We start from the raw sequence: 17,449 nt of genomic DNA, 5'->3' as shown, positions 1-17,449 counted from the left end.
ACTCTTTTCAGCAAACACATCCCAGGAATTTCAGTTGTAGCTCAGAATGTGAACTAATGGGAAGCAGGCAAGCAATGGCTTACATAAGAATCAGTTTCAAGTAAAGATGCAACATGGATATGTTGAGCAGTGTCATGGTTTGAGTATGCTTGGCCCACGAATTGGCACTATTTGGAGGTGTGGCCTTGTTGGAGTAGGTATGGCCTTGTTACAGTAGGTGTGTCACTGTGGACTTGGGCTTTAAGATCCTTGTCCTAGCTACCTGGAAGCCAGTCTTCTCCTAGCAGCCTTCAGATGAAGATGTAGAACTCTCAGCTCCTCCTACATTATGCCTGCCTGGGCACTGCCAGGCTCCTGCCTTGATGATAATGGACTGAACCTCTGAACCTGTAAGCCAGCTTCAATTAAATATTGTCCTTATAAGAGTTGCCCTGGTCATGGTTTCTGTTCACAGGAGTAAAACCCTAACTAAGACAAGCAGTTTCTGTTCTGTTCAGTTCAATTTCTCAAGGTATCAAATTTCAAATGACTCGAAATGCCCTGAAAGACATGGCTACACACTCTTCTCCACTTGCGGCTCTGGCCTCCTGGTGTCCTCTAACAACTGGTCATGGCACTGCCTTGAGATGCTTGCTTTGGTTCACATGTGTAGAAAGCCTCTCATCCCCAAATACTTCTTTTCAGTCTCTGCTTATGCACTATGCCCTCAGTGAAGCACACCGACTCCCTTAATCAAAATGACATCTGCTCCTCCAGCATTCCTGGATCATCTCCCCATGCTCAATTTGGTTCCCACAATTCTGTCACTTTCTAACATGCTATCTAACCTAGCTAAACATGTAATAGATTGTCTATCTTTTCTATAGACTATACTCCAAGGGTTCAAAGTTTCTCTCTGTCCTGTTCACTGAAGAATCCCAAATGCTTCAAATTGTGCCTGCTCATGTTACTCTGTTTTGACTAAATATCTTAGTATCCTCTCTTGATTGTTATATGGTAGTAACTAAATGTTAGTGTTATATTGTTTGAAATATACAGATGAGAAACAACATTCTCACTGAGGAATCTACAAGGTGCCTTTTCCCTGTGTGTGAGCCAGTGGGTTTTATTAGGGTTTCTCATGGGAACATAGCTGAAGGGTTATTTGCAGGAGCACAGCACCTAACAGAGGCTATGAGCTACCCACCTTGTGCAGAGTACAGACAAACAAGAACAATACTGCAGATCTTATGGTAAGCTTTATTAGACAATTAGATGAGCTCATTCTAAACGCTCAACCTTTAGAGCTATGATTTCCAGTTAACAATCTCAACTCAAGCACGTTGTTGAGCTGATATTCAGATTTGCAGCTAACACATAAATACACAAGGAGATCACGTAACAAGTTTTGAGCAAAGGCCGTTGAAACATTTCAACATGGTTTTGTTGTTGCTGCTGTTGTTGTCATTATTTAGTAATATTTTTGCAGTGCTGGAAATCTAGCCAAGGACTCTACCATAGAACAACAACCCCAGTCCAATAAGTTCCTTCCTGGCAAAGACTTTCAGAATATTTCTAGCAGATTTACAAGTTTTTCCAACTGAATTCTTTCTCGTGCGGGATATATAACAGTTGAGTATTTAGTACTATTTTCAGTGGTAGGGCTAAAGGCCTTGTACATGCTAGCCCAGGCTATCCCTGAGCTCTACCTCTCTACTTCTCCTTTTGCTTTTTATTCGTGACATAAGAGAGTCTCACTGGGTTGCCCAGGGTGAGCATAAATTCACACTACGCCCACGTCACCCTGAACTTGTGATCCTTTTCCTTCAGCCCCAAAGCTGAGGTTATAGGTCTGTGACGCCAGGTCTAGCAACACCCTTTGACAATTTTTCAAGTGAAAAGGGTTTATGGCTGTCAACCAGGAAATCTGCATGTGATTTGATTATAGTAGAAATTTATAAGGAATAACACTATGAAAGTATAGTAAGTCATTTGTGATAGGTTATTTCTAATTTCATTAAAAAAAAAATAAACAGCAAGAAGAAAATAACCATATATTCTTTGTAAAATCTGAAGGCTAAAACTTCTAGCCACCCTCAAGATAACATTTTCCCTATCATGCTGTGTGAGACTATTTCCAGAACCATTATTTTTTTTTGTATAAGAAACACAAACTCAGGCTCTTCTGAAAAAAAAAAAAAAACAAAACAAAGTGGCGTTTAGTGATTTGGTAGATATTTTGGCATTAAGAACTAATATTAGGACCTTACAGAGTATTCTATAATGATGGTGATGAAATACCTCAATCCTAATCTATATGCCAAGTCTGATAGAGAAGAACAAGACTTCCTGCTGCTACAGAATTTCTACCATAAAGAGTGAAGTAAATGATCTTTTCCTAGCAACCTACAGATTCATCGGACTCTCCATAAAAATTCCAATAGCATATTTCCCAGGACTAGAAAAATCAATCCAGACATTCATAGGGAGGCACAAAAGACCACAAGCAGTTAAAGCAATCCTAAGAAGGATCATAATACGTGACTTCAAATTACATGATAGAATTATAGCAAGAAACCAGCATGCTCCTGGCACAAAATCAGACAAGCAAACCAAGGAACCGATGGCCCAGAAATGAAGCAATGCAGCAATAGCTACAGCTACTTGGCTTCTGAGGGAACATACACAGTAAAAAAAGGGCCTCTTCAGCAAATGGAGCTGCTAAAACTGGATGTCTCCATCTAAAATAATGTAAGCAGAACCATATCTCTCTCTAGGAAAAACAGTCAATTCAAAATGGATAAGAACCCTTAATAGAAGACCAGGAACTCAGAAACTCCTAGGTAAAAACACAGAGAAATGCTTCAAGACATAGTCCCGGGCTAAGACTTCCAGGAAAGGACTCCAACAGGTCAGGAAATAAGAAGAAGAATTGACAAATGGATGGTACTAAACTGAAGAGCTTCTGTACAGCCAAGGAGATAACCAGCAGAGTGATGAGAAAAACTACTGTATGGGGATTTAGACAGAGTTGCTGTCTAGAATATATAAAGGGCTCAAAAACTAAACATAAAAATTTATCCAACTAAAAAGTAACAAACATTACAAGTAGCCAATACATTTGGGCGGGGGGGGGGGGGGGGGGACAAAGCTCCAGTGTCCTAAAGCGTCAGGGAAATGTAAATCCAAACTATGCTGAATTCTGTTTTACCCCATTCAGAATGGCTATCATCAGGAAAACTAAACCCAACAAATAATGGTAAGGATGTGCTGGGGAAGGAGAAGAAATCCTTACACGAAGTAGGTAGTGATGAAAATCTGTCCACCTGCTATGATCGGCATGACATTTTCTCAAGCCATTAAAAATGAACTACCATATGATTCGCCTATCCCACTCCCGAGTGCATACTTGAAGGTGTCTAAGTACACCGTAAGATGGCTGTGCTTTCTCACAGCACATGGAATCAGCTGGTGCCCATCACTGAATGAATGGGTTAAAAAGGCAGTATATGTGTCATAAGGTCTTATACAGCTATGCAAAAAAAAAAAAAAAATTGAAATTGTGAAATCTTCAGGGAAATAGAAGTAGAAAAGCAAATTTAGACTCAAAAGGACAAATATGATGTTTTTCTCATGTGTGGTCTCTGTGTGTGTGTGTGTGTGTGTGTGTGTGTGTGTGTGTGCGCGCGCGCGAGCGAGTGTGTATTAAAGGTAGAAGAGGGACAAAGGGAAGGAGAGAGCCTAAAGGAAGAAGGAGGTAGGCAGATAGAGGGTAATATGAGTGAAAGCAAAAGGCAAATGTACATTTTCTCTTATGTGCAGAATCTAAGGTCTGGGTGTGGATGTGAAGTGTTCTCTAGAGGCTCGTGTATCTGCATAGCTGGCCGCCCCAGTAGGTGACGCTGTTTGGGGAGTTTGTGGAACCTTCAGAAAACAGCTGGAAAGTTGGTCACTGGAGCCAGGGCCTAAGAGTTAGAGCACAACTCATTTCCAGCCAATCTCTCCTCACTTCCTGGTCAGTCTCATGTAACAAGCAACTGTTCCCCCCGCCCCCAAACACACACACTGCTACAGACATGAGGCTGTCCCACCACCATACCTTCCCTGCCATGATAGGCTGGATACCATGAACCACCATAGTGATGAAAAAGGTGCTCACTCATTAGACTTAATCAAATAATTAAAGACTAACTAAAATATTATGGATGTTTTAGTTAAGGGTTCTGTTGCTATATCAAAACATCTTGACCAACAAATTGAGGAGGAAAGGGTTTATGGAGCTTACACTTCTATATTGCTGCTCATCAGAAGTAAGTCAGGACAGGATCTCAATCAGGGCAGGACTCTGGAGGCAGAAGCTATTGGAGAGGTCATGGTGGGGTGCTGCTCACGGTCTTGCTCCATATGGCTTGCTAAGCCTGCTTTCCGCCCACCCTGGGCTGGACCTACTCACATCAATCACCAATTAAGAAAATGTCTTATAGTTGGATCTTACAGAGGCATTTTTTTCAATTGAGGCACCTTCCTCTCTGATGACTCTAGCTTGTGTCAAGTGGACGTAAAACCAGCCAGCACAATAGGCCAGTTAAATATAGACATAGCTGACACAAACACACACACACACACACACACACACACACACACACACACACACACGAGACATAAAAGCAGAAGGAAGACCATTTAAAAGGAGGAAGCAGAGCAGCAGGAGGTGAAAAAGTCAAGAGCAGAAAACTCACAGAACGGATATGGACAAAGTAATGACACATGACTGTATACAACTCACAATCCATTATTTTGTATACTAATAAAAACCACTTAAAATACAGAAAAAAATTTCTTTTTCTACAGGCTTTAATTGGGAGAAACATGGTACTAGGTCAAAGATAGTTAAACAGTTTAAGCCTCAAAAGACCCAAAGAAAATAACAATGGTAGACAGGATAGAGAAAATAACAGTGTTAAAACATAATTCAACAACTATTCTTTGAGTATCCACTATGAGCTGGGCAGTGTTCCACACGGTAAAGACTGAGATGGGATGAAAGGAGGGGAGATTTTGTTCTGATGGGGATGAGTATGAGTCATGATACGTAACTACATAATGCCCTGTCCTAGCATTTTAAACTAAAACCACCAACAGCTCTCTGAAATGCTATCAGAGAGGTTAAGAAATATGTTCAACATAGTAACTCTAGAGCCTTGCTCCAAGACCACTGTCCTATACACTTGTCACAGTCTGCTCATACGACAGTAAGCATCCACAAAAGAACATGCTGGAAAGTCACTAACTGGAAGTTTAAGCGGGAAAGTAAAGCGCTATTCATTAAATATATAAGCCTGTCTGCTGTGTGCAGAGCAGACTGTGGAAGGAATAAGGACAGTCTCTGTTGCTTATGAACAGGCAAACACTAGCCCCACAGCCAAAACCTGAATATGGCACTCCTCCTGTTACTACCTCTTGTGAAGACAGAGCCGTGACACATGTAAATATCCACTCTTAGAGCAAAAGGCCATGGACCAAGCTCTGACTCCAGTTCAGCAACTCCAGAAGGTAGCTCACCCACCTCTCACCTCTCCACACCAAACCACCACCATGTAATTTCATTCTTTATGTCTACCCCATGCCCCTCTCTTCATCCAAACAATTCCTCAAAGTCCAGCTTTCCACTTGCTCAAACAGCTCAGAAGATTCCCATTTTCCATCTCTTAGCAGAAATGTCAACACAACACATTTACCTCACTAGCACTGAGTCCATATGGATCTTCTATGTGCCAAGAGAAGTATGCTTGCTGGTCTGTAGGTGTAGCACCTAAGCTGCAGATGCAATGGTTACCGCACCTCTGGATGCTGACTGTCTAGGCAACAGTTTGACTAGAGGAGCTAAAAGTTTCAGCTTCACTTCTCCTTTCTATGGCATGGGCTCTGTTTCCTTGGTGTATAAAATACTAATGGTACCTGGCTTAGAAAGGCTGCAGTGAGGACATGAGTGGATGGCACAAGCCTGGAAACCACAGGAGTGAAGGAGGTTGTAGAACTTTTCATCTATGTCAGCCTTCTTTCAAAGGGGTTGATTTTCATACGCAAAAGCACATTTCGTCAACCTCTTTTCCCAGGTTTTCATGTTTTAGTTTTTTATTTGGATTTGTGGTGTGTGTGTATGCGTGTGTGTGTGTGTGTGTGTGTGTGTGTTCTCATATGTTTGGATATATAATCTGGAAGCCAGAGGACAATGTCAGGTGCCATCCTCAGGATCACTGAGACAAGGTCTCTTATTGGCTTGGAGCTCACCATTCAGCCTAGGCTAGCTGCCTAGTGAGATCCAGGGATTGTTCTGGTCTGTTGATCATCCAGCATTGGAGTTAGAAGCACACACTGCCACACTCACCAATTGGTTGGAATGGCTGAGCTGTGAGCTCAAGGAATCCTTATCTGCCTGCCCAGAACTATTGTTACAGGCATGTGCTGCTGCCCCTAACATCTTACACAGGTTCTGGGGATCTGAACTCAGGTCCTCATGCTTGCATGCCAAGCACTTAACTGACTTAGCTTCTCCTCAGCCTTAAACTCTACTTAACCAATACTTGCTACATCCAACATATGTGCTTGTATGTAACAACACTGTACAGTAAGTAGAAACTGCCACAAGCACACAGCTCTGTAGACCTGCCTGGTTCTTCAATGGAAGTCACTCAATGCTTAATGCATTTTAGTCAGTTCTATTAGAACCACACAGAGGTACCCTCTTTTCTCTACACAAGGAACCCAGATCAAATTTTCAGCAGCATGTGTGTAAATAGCCACCAGAAATGACAATAATGGGTTCTGATTACACATTCCTTTTCTTTACTGTATTTATTAAATAAACATAAAGCTTCCTAGAGCTGGAAGCATAAGTCAGTTGAAGCCCAAGAATTGATCCCTAGAACCCCATAAATCAGGCACAGTGTCACACATCTGTAAGCCTAGCACTCAGGAGGTAGAGGCAGGAGGATAATAAGTTCAAAGTCATCCTTGGCTATAGGAACTTCAAGGCCAGCTGGAACACATAAAATCCTGTCTATATCTCTGTCTCTGTGTCTCTGTGTCCCTATCTCCTCTTTTGTTTTTAATTTTAATACTATTGTTACATCCATGGTCTCTGGAACACATCTCCACAGACCATTTCCTTTGAAGAGAAATGTGCTTTAGCACCTCATTCCCTGAAAGAAGAGCTTTAAATTTCATAAAAAAAAAAAAAATAACTTTTCCTGGGTACAGATAATCTAACCTGTTTTAGATTCAGAGTTTCAGCGCTTTCAAAAGCACTTGTGGAGAGAGAAACTGTACTTACCACACACACACACACACACACACACACACACACACACACAAACCAAGGGGCTCCAGAAATTCAACAAGGGACTTCCTGTTTCTTACAGAAGTTTCCTGTCTGAATCCCTGCACTGGTCTCCTGCATCATGCTGTCAAGTACTAAATGTGACAAACACAGCTCACTAGTCACCACCAGTAACCAATGGAGAGGACTACACTAAGGAACTTCTCAGAGAGAAGCAGAGAGAACACAAACCAACCCTTGGACTAGGAAATCAGGTAGGAGCACAGACTTTTTCTATCCCTTACCTTTAACAATCCCCAAGGGTTCCTCTACGTCTTTGCTGGGAAGAATCCGTCAGCTCCATCCCAGCACAGGAAACGGCAAGAAGGGATATGTCACATTCTGCTTAAAAGCATGCACCTGGCCTAGCCACTTGGCAGCTTCATCACAGCAGCAGTCAGAACCGAGGCCACCGCAGGCCTTGAGTCCCCAGGTGGTTCTGGGAGCCTGCCAGGTCCACTTCACTGATGCTCTGCCTCTCCCTGCTCCTCGGATGTTCTAGAAATGAAATACTAGGTAGAACTAGAGGTGACCTATACAGACCAGTCCTGTCCAGCTGAGAACAACACTGAGCCGCCCTGGCCACACAAGTCTTGTTACTGCCCAGGCATCCTAAGTGAAAAAAAACACATCACGTTATGTCCCTTCTGCTGAGGCAGATGTGGCCACTCCCTAGAAAGGGTACAGGATGTGATTGCCCCATCCTCCCCTCAGCTTCCTTCCTTTGCTTTTCCATGGGAGAATTCCAAGGAATGAGTGTACACACACACACACACACACACACACACACACACACACACAGCACACTGATAGAACAGAGAAGCTGCTGTCTGGAATCTCTGCTGTCTGGAAGCTCTAGTCCACCACGCCTGGTCATCAGCTATGGCCTTCCCTGAGGCTAGTGAATGAACTGGGAGCAGCCAGATCAATCCAGCGTGGAATCTGCAGACTTATCACCTCAAATTATTAAAAAGGACTAAAGCTTTTGCAAACAATATAAAGCTTTAACAAAAATCTCCTAACAGTCATCAATTCAGAAGTTATCTTCTGACCTTACTTTTAATGCATAAATGGTTTTATAATAATCAATATAGCTAGTACCCAGACTTATATGCATTATATGTAATTTAAGTAGATAGATAATAAAACGATTCCTTATAACTCTCTAGACATTCTTCCTGTTATTTTACCTTCTTCTTTCTTCTGTATTAATCTCCTTCCCCCCTCCCTAGCTAATGGCCCCGTTTCTCCCATTTCCCCCATCAAATCACTTGAACACTGCTCTTGTCTCTATCGATCCCCTCCTATGACTGCATTCTGCTTTCCTGGTTTCTGTACTTCCTCCAGTTATGTACTCACATCTGAAGATTTGGAGCTCTCTGGGTCAGGGCTCTCTCTCTCTCAATAGGACCTCTTCTAGGTCCATTCATTTACCTGAAATTTTCATTATTTCATTTTTCTTTATAGCTGAATATTATCCCAGAGTGTATATGCTCCACATTTTCCTTAACTATTCATCGACTGAAGGACCTTCAGTTTGTTTCCATTTCCTAGTTTTGGTGAATAGAGCAGCAATGAATATGCCTGAGCAAGTGTCTGTGGAGTAGGATGACCAGTCCTTCCTTTGGGCATATGCTGAGGAGTGATATAGATGGCTCTCTCTCTCTCTCTCTCTCTCTCTCTCTCTCTCTCTCTCTCTCTCCTCTCTCCTCTCTATCTTCCCCCTGCCCCTCTCTGTGTATGTTCTGACTCTCCCACTTCTTTGTCTATCAGTCTGTTTCTGTCTCCCCCCTCCCCCATTTTGAGTTGTTGGTCAGGATTGTCCAAGAGACTACCAAAACAGTACAGGCTGTTTCTGCTACACTCAGTGGCCTCCAAGAGGCTGAAAACACTGTGAACTTCAGACACAAAACCTGGAGAGCCTAGATGGATCTGACCTGAAAGCATCCCACCTGAAGACTAGCTTTTGTGATCTTAGAAGGGAGCTTGAAAGCATCCAAGAAAGGGAAGGAACCAAGTGCCCTACCTAGCTATCATCCCTATGCACTAAAGCAAGGATTAGCACAGCACAGTAGCCCAAAGGCTGACGTAATGGTGCATACACCTTGGCAGTAACCAGTTGCTTTCTAATTGGAAGTAAGGGCCACTCAACAAGAAGAAAATCATTTCTGGTCCTGGAAACCTAGCCAACCACTGAGAGCTAGCCTTGGATAAAGGAAGGAGGAGAATCCACTTTATTAACCAAAATAATTTCTAACTCTAAATATTTATCCTTTACCCACAGATAAGTATAGATCTCACCCTTCATCAAAGAAACATTTCCTTGTAGCAGACAGATATTACGGAAAACCAAAACTGATTAAAATACAGAGAGGAACTGAAACCAAATCCCCCATCTAAACCTCAGGAATCACTTCAGAAGAGAGGACAGAAAGATAGCACGAGCCAGAAGATCAGGAAGTGTGCTGTCAGAGTTCACCTCCTGGAAATATCAGGAGCCACACATATGAAGTCTCACCAGCATGGCTGCCTGCATTGTACCTGAAGGACAATGACACCAGTGGGCATGTGAGTGGGCTAAAGCTCATGGAACTTCAGCATCAGACAAAAACTACGAACAATTAGGGCTGAGAGCAAGAGAAATGGCCGTTCCCAGAGCACACCAACTGGTTACCTACAACCAAATGGTCAGCCCTGAAAAATACATACATGTAAGATATTCAGACTGAGGAGACTGTAGTTTTATATTTAGGAAAAACACACACACACACACAAGACAATTAAAGAATTGGAGACTGTGAATTTGAAAGAGTGTATGGGAAAGGTTGGACAGAGGAAAAGCAGAAAATTTCAAAAATAAAAATATACAGCTTGGACCTTTGCCTCTTTTTTTTTTTTTTTTTTTTTTTTTTTTTAAGATTTATGTATTTATTTTATGTATGTGAGTACACGGTCACTGTCTTCAGACATATGAGAAGAGGGCATCAGATCCCATTATAGATGGCTGTGAGCCACCATGTGATTGCTGTGAACTGAACTCAGGACTTCTGGAAGAGCATTCAGTGTTCTCAACCACTGGGCCATCTCTTCAGCCCCCCTGTCTTATACTCAGAAGAGTTACAAGGCGAATACCCAATTCAGACTCATTTGCATTTCAAGTAGAAAAGAGCTCTGTGAAGCTATTAGCCCATCTGTATCAGACTCTGCAATTAATTAACTGCTTGCTGAATGCAATCTAAGACTACAAAACCTTTCCAACACATGCAGGTAAATGAGGTGATGTCTTAGTGTATGTGGTGAGTTTCCTGTGGAGGGAGGGAGGTGGCACGTCAGCTCCCCCTTACAGCTGGAGACTGCATTTTCTTCTGTCTTCTTCCTTTGATCCCAACACCCACTTCCTGGATGCTCTGATGAGCTACTGAGCTATGCTGCTTCCGATGCTAGCCACAGTTGACAAACCCAGTGGTACAGGTCGTCATGCTTTTCCTGAGTGTCTGGGGAGACAGTAGCAAATACATATAGAGTGCCTACTATGTGCCAGTAACATAAAGGCTTTGCTTTTTAAAAATGGTCTCTGGCACACAACTGCATTCCCAGCACTGAAGAGACTGAAACACAGGCAGCTCAAGTTTGAGGCTAGCCAGAGCTAACATAGTACCTGGACTCTCCGTAAACAAGCAAACAAACAAAACCAAAACAACATTCTGGTGAGTGCTACCACACTGCTCTAAGGATGACGTCAGTAGGAAGGTTAGACCCATTAACAGAGGAAGAAACTGCAGAGGAAGGTTCATGTTTGACATGATTTAAACCCAGATCTTTTTTTCTGAATACCCATGTCTTTCAGCCTCTGTTGAGAACACTTCTTTTTTTTTTTTTTTTTATTGGATATTTTATTTACATTTCAGATGTAATCTCCCCCCCTACCCAGGAACTTCTTATCTCATTCCCTGTCCTCCTGCTTCTAGGAGGATATGCCCCCACCCACCCTCCCACTCTCACCTCCCCACCCACGATTTCCCCCACACTGGGGTATCCAGCCTTCACTGGACCAAGGACTTCCTCACCCACCTATGCCTGACACTGTCATCCTCCCCTACATATACAGCTGGAGCCACGGGCCCCTCCCTATGTGCTCCCAGGCTGGTTTGAACCCAGATCTAAACAATGCTCAAAGCCAAGTGCTTGTACATTATTCTGCCTCCATGAAATAATTCTCCTGTGTTGGGAGCCGACTCCTAGCAGACATCCCGAGCCATATACCCTGACAAGAGACTTGTTTCCCACAGCCTACAACAGCTGAGCACACTCTGATAAACATCTTGTTTATCCCACATATCTTGTTTTGCTGTTTAGGGCTCCCAGCTGCAAGGTGCACGTGGTATTTATGCCTACAAGGCACGTGGCAAAGCATATAAATACCCAGGATTTCTTTTCAATAAAGGAGACTTGAGACTTGATCAGAACCTCTGTCTTGTCTCCATTCTTCGCATCTCTTGCCCCTCCATCCCCACTCTCTCTCTTGCTAGACCCTGACCCTCGGACCGGAGCAGCAGCTTGGGCCGTGACACAGTGGCCCCCAAGCCGGGCAGTGTGGGCCTCAACACTCCTGAAATTACAGCATCCTCACTAACCTGCCCACGGGGTCATTACGGCCTCCGTCACCATTAGATAAGTAAATAGACCCAGGAAATACTAATTCATTCCTCTTATTAGAATCAAAGATGGCTATAGCCAGTTAACAACAGACTTAATGACAGAGTCTCTGATCTTATTCTCAGAAAAAAAAAAAAAAAAAAAGTTCAAAACTTTGAGTTCTCGACTGTTCTCTAGTGATATAGCAACAGATTTCCCTGGGTTACTAGGAGGCTCACAGTACAGGATTAGGTCTCCAGGCCTGAGCCTTATACATACATATGACACCTCAACTGACTACCAGATTCTGGTCCATCCATGTCTTAACAGCATCCATGGGCTATTTTCCTTTATAAAGGATCCTACTTGTCCCTAGCACAAGCTACTGTCACAATGGATTTAAAATTTAATACACACTCAATACTGTACATAGAGTAGGAACTAAATTCCCAATTAAGAAGAGCTTTAAAGTATGGGATAAGGGAACACAGTAAGCATTGGAACATAGGAATCACACCAACATATGGACACAATTGTTTCACAAAGAGGGAACTTTTAAAACACAGGTGATTTAGACACACCTCCTCTGTCACAGTAAACAAATGCACTGAGAATGTACAGCCAGTATCAGACCCCAGAACCTTCCTATCCTATTTCTTTCTCCAGCCTACAGTTGTTTATGAGGAAAGCCAGCAAAATCAATAGCAGCATTAAAATGGGGAAGGCACATTCATATATTACCATTGTGTTTTCATTACTATGATAAAATGATTTTGCGTGGTACTAGGCATGGACAGATACTGTGGTCCAAACAGAGTTCCTCCTTTTGTAGAGGAAGGACCTTAAATATGCAATTATATATAAAATGAGAGTGCATTCTATACGGGGAAAATAGAAGGCCTGAAGAGTGAGCTGCTGCCCAAAAGACCGGGTCCATGGACTAACAGGAGCTCACTCAGCTGAGCCCTGAGTCATGCTGACAAGCAGCTGGTTTGGAGGAGAGAAAAGGGAGATGATTCCTCCGTGGAAGGGCAGGGCAGAGGTCAGTGCTGTGCTTTTCAGTATTGCAGAGGCTCAGAATGAACAGAACACAGAGGTGGGAGTGGGTGGAGGAGGTTGGAGGGGAAGGGGGTAGAGGTTGAAGTATGGGAGGTGGAGGGAGGGTGGAGGGCACAGGGAGAGAAGTTGAAGGCTAAGGATTAAAGAATGGAAACCTATCCTTTCCTCCAGCCCCATCAGATCATTTCCTGAAACCTCAATTGATTATTTTTAGAGTCCTAGTATTCAAGTCTATTGATTCCAAGGGAAGCCTGAGGGAAGCACTATGGTTTGTGGCTGTTGAATGGATTAATCTTAGAAAATTAAAGATACCATTTAACTAAAGTAGCTTATTCCCCAAAGCTCGAAAAATGCTCATTGGCAGTAAAGCAGGGAAATCAGAGATACCATCTTCAGATCACAATACAACCTGACAACCAAGTCCAGCTGTGTCTCCACAGCTGGCTACCTCTATGCTGCCACCACAAACAAACCAGCATCAAGGTTCGCACATCAGGAAGGGGCAACCCTCTTCCAGAAAGGCCTTCAGGAATCTCCCTTGTGTTTATGAGCCCCACACACCTATACTCTGACCTCACCAGTACCCAGTACTGCAGCCTCGCCACACAGGCCTGCCTCTGTTGCAGTTTTGATTGGGAGCTTTTCACTCTGCGCTTGTGCTTGGGAAGCAACCAGACAAACACTCATTGCAGCTCACTGTTTTCAGATTCCCAAATCTCCCAAAGGAAACACATTTCTACATGAATCAGAAAGTTGTCTTTAATGTACATAAAAGTCAGATCCCTGATTTTTTTTTTTTAAATAGGGCTTCAAATCCAACCCCAAGTTGATATACATATATGAAATACATTTTTACAATTTAGCTTAGGAAGTGGCAAACAACCAAATTCAATAAAAAGAATGGCCATTAAGAACTCACCACAGGCAAGGTTAGTATTACACAGACAGCCCTCTTGGAGCTCTTAAAGTAGCTCTCCAGACAGCCACACCTGTGTCTCATCTGAGAGACTAAGAGACAGAGGTGGTCTGTGCCAGGATTTTGGCTAGCTTAGGTCTCATGCTTGTAACCATAGCTGGGGCAAGTTCACAATTTGCAACAGTCATGTCTTGTCCAGAGGACAGTACTTTACAACACTCCTCTCATCCTTCAGCTCTTCAATTCGTTCTGCCCTCTCTTCTTTGATGTTCTGAGGTTTGGTGACGGTGGTGGTAATATATATATGTGTGTGTGTGTGTATATATATGCATATATGTATGTATGTATGTATGTATGTGAATGTATGTGTGTATATGTGTGTGTGTGTGTGTGTGTGTGTGTGTGTGTGTGTGTATGTGTGTGTGTTCTGTGGCAGTTAATACAGATGTCTGGCTTAGGATTGAACACTCAATCTCTTTATGATCATCACTCTGGCCAATTACAAATCTCTTCACTGACTGCTGTCAATTTTGGGGTGGGGGTAAGAAAAAACTTCCAACCTTCATTAAGAAAGTTATGCTGTTTTTTATTCCAAATATAATATTATTGTAAGTCAGGATGGATAGTGACATAGATTTTAGGCATGTAAAACTCTGCAATTAAAATGAAACCAGTGAAGAACAATGTAAATCATTTTACTTGACTATATTCCCTTGATCTGCAAATGGAAACATTATCTTTTTCCAGTGATGCTTTACATATGATTGAGGCTGTAGTTAGCTCAGGAATACATCTGACAGATGTCCTGCTGAAAGCATGCATCAGGAAACTCCAACATATTTGCATTAATGAACATTTTCAGAATTGGCATTAGAATTTAGCATAGTATACTATGAGTCAGAGTCAAACATGCCATACAGATTTTTACTCCCTGAAAGAATAGCTTTCAAATTTGACTGCACATAAGTTAGAATCACCTGGGACTCTTGTTTAAAATTCAGATTTCAAGAAGAAAACCATGGAAATTCTGACATGGTCATGAAAGGGTAGGTATAATGAATCTGTGCTCTCAATAACAAATCCATGCAATTCTGATTCAGGCAATTCTTAAACCATCGTTTGAAAGATTGATTGGCATTCTCAACAGTGTCAAAAGTTAGGTGCAGACATATCCTTTATAATTCCTGCTTCTGGTCAGTAGCTGGCACAGAGGTCCATGCAGTTTCTACTTTTGCTATAAAAATGTTGCCAAGAAAAACTTTTTTCATGTCCAAATTAAACATGGTGTTTATAAAAGGTATAATGGGGGACCCTAGGAGTATGAGTCTGTCCACACAATGGATAATGTCACAATAATAACTATCACATCCTAGCTGCCAGGACCTTTAATAAGGAAGACTGAAAGAGACTCCCCCCAATATTATTGTGTCTCTTATTAGAAAAAGAATAAAGCCAATCTTTACACATCCAAATTTGTTCTTATAAGCCATAAATGAATATACTAAATTTGTCCATTACATTTCCTTAATATTTGTTTAATTTAACATGAGACATTTTCTCCCTGTAGTTCTACGACTAAGAGCTTTCTGACAGCTTGTGAGGATATAGCTCTGGTTATTTTTCTGAATTAGACACCTTAAGACAAATGATCAACCTTCCCAAGTTTTGGTCCTCTTGTCTGCAAAGGTGGGACAGCAACAACACAAAGCTAGTTCCATTCTGAAGGATTGTAAAACAACACCAAGCAGCAAGGAGCCAGGTGCAGCCCAGCATCACCTGTGTTAGTGTCCCTGTTATGGTCAGTAGGAAAGACTAAGCCACTGATGAAAAATCTGAAGAAGCTTTCAGAACTTTCTCATTACAACAAATACACCAAGCAGAGCAGCAGCAGCTCACCCAGGATGCAGCTGGTCAGAGGGAGCTCTGAAGTCACCTGAAGCCTCATGTGAATAGACTCTGCTCATCAGTCCTTAATAATCCTGCATCACTAAGGTCTGTCAGATGATTCTGGGCCAGAAGGCTGAAGATTTGATGCTCCAACGTTCGGTAGTATAGGGGCTTTTCAGGTGTTCAGAGGTCTCTATAAATTGGCTAAGTTTTAGAAGCTATGATTTGTGCTTCCCACAATTATAGTTAACTCAGTCATTCTGGATTTCTGACAGGGTTGAAAACATAGCTATTTACCTTAAGAGAAAAGATTTGAGTGGATGGTCGTCAGCTGACATTCATCCTAAAGCCAGGTTCAGAACTAAATGTTTTAGTTAGGATAGATGACAGAGGTGCTGGTTAGTCAACAAAAGGATGGACGGGGTATTAGGACTATCTTGTACCTCACTGGTACAAATTGGCATAATTATGCTCTAATTGTATTTTAAGAGAAAAGTTTCATTTTAACAGGAAGGGTGATGTGTAGGAGGAGCTAAGGTAGGAGGAGTACTGAGAGGAAGAAAAGGAGTAAGAAGAGGAGAAGAAGAAGGAGAGGAGAAGCTAGGTGATGAAAGAGAGAAAGAGGGGGGAGACAGGGAGGCAGATATTCATGTATCTCCACCAGTCAAAGATAGTTGTTATATCTAGGTTGGTCAGTGGGTTACACCTCTGATTGACCAATTCCAAACTTATAAAGCTTATGATTAACATTATTTTTAAAAAATGTATAAATGCAAAAAGGAAAAGGGGCATGGGATAGGGGTTCTCTAAGGGGGGGAATGGGGAAAGGGGATGGCATCTGAAGTGTAAATAAAATATCTAATAAAAAAATTATAAGAAGAGAAAAACAAACAAACAAAAAAAGAATAGACTCTGCTCAAATTTTCATTAAAACTGAAGCAATGTCTTTGGGAGAGAAGACTTGCCTATTTTCAATTAACTAAAGGAATTGTGCTAATTTCCTCACTTTATTATACATACTCGTTTCATAATCATTTTGGGAAAGGTTAAATATAGCAAATAAAACTGAAATTGTAGGACATCTTTGTAAGAGTAGATGGCATCCATCCAAGATGCCTTTCCTGGAACAAACTGTAACAAGTTGGTTCCCTTCCGCCCTTCCCTAACAAGCTATATTTAAGAGTCTGTAAGTATTTTCATTATAAAATACCCTCACTATGTATGGTTTGTGATTTTACCTTCTAGCCTGCTTCAGAGTTTCTATATAAACATCTCAATCAAATGTTTAAAAAAAAGCAAGTTTTCTAATTTAAAACCTTTTTTCATTAAAAAAAAAAAAGATAAAAATACAAAAAGACAAAACCAGAAGTGGCAGGAAGGTAATGATTCTGTTACACATGAAGAAAATTGTTATGATTTCATAAACAAAGTCGGATGCATGAAAATGTTAAAACTATTCTTTAGACACTTCCTTTTTATGGCTTTTCACATTGGCCTCTAAAACTCTGCAAGTTGTTAAAACACTTGAAATATTTTTAACATATGAACTTAAAGCAACTTAAAACACATACAGACACTCACCAAGGATAACAACT

At 41.7% G+C, this 17,449-nt stretch overlaps 1 protein-coding gene across 4 annotated transcripts in view; it reads right to left on the bottom strand.

The window, feature by feature from the left end:
• Window positions 1-17,449, bottom strand: part of Hecw2 (HECT, C2 and WW domain containing E3 ubiquitin protein ligase 2) — a 358,088-nt gene that overhangs the window by 155,368 nt on the left and 185,271 nt on the right. The window contains exon 1 of one of the 4 annotated variants that reach the window (XM_076931913.1): window positions 7,603-7,959. The exons of the other annotated variants lie outside the window; for them this stretch is intronic. The gene's annotated coding sequence lies outside the window, so the exon portion shown is untranslated. Of the gene's footprint in view, window positions 1-7,602; window positions 7,960-17,449 lie in introns of those variants that run through there. 4 annotated transcript variants of the gene reach the window in all.

This window comes from Arvicanthis niloticus, chromosome 3 (assembly GCF_011762505.2).
Source record: "Arvicanthis niloticus isolate mArvNil1 chromosome 3, mArvNil1.pat.X, whole genome shotgun sequence".
Lineage (NCBI taxonomy): Eukaryota > Metazoa > Chordata > Mammalia > Rodentia > Muridae > Arvicanthis > Arvicanthis niloticus.
Note: the sequence above shows the minus strand (reverse complement) of the source record. Positions and strands in the feature narration are given on the sequence as shown.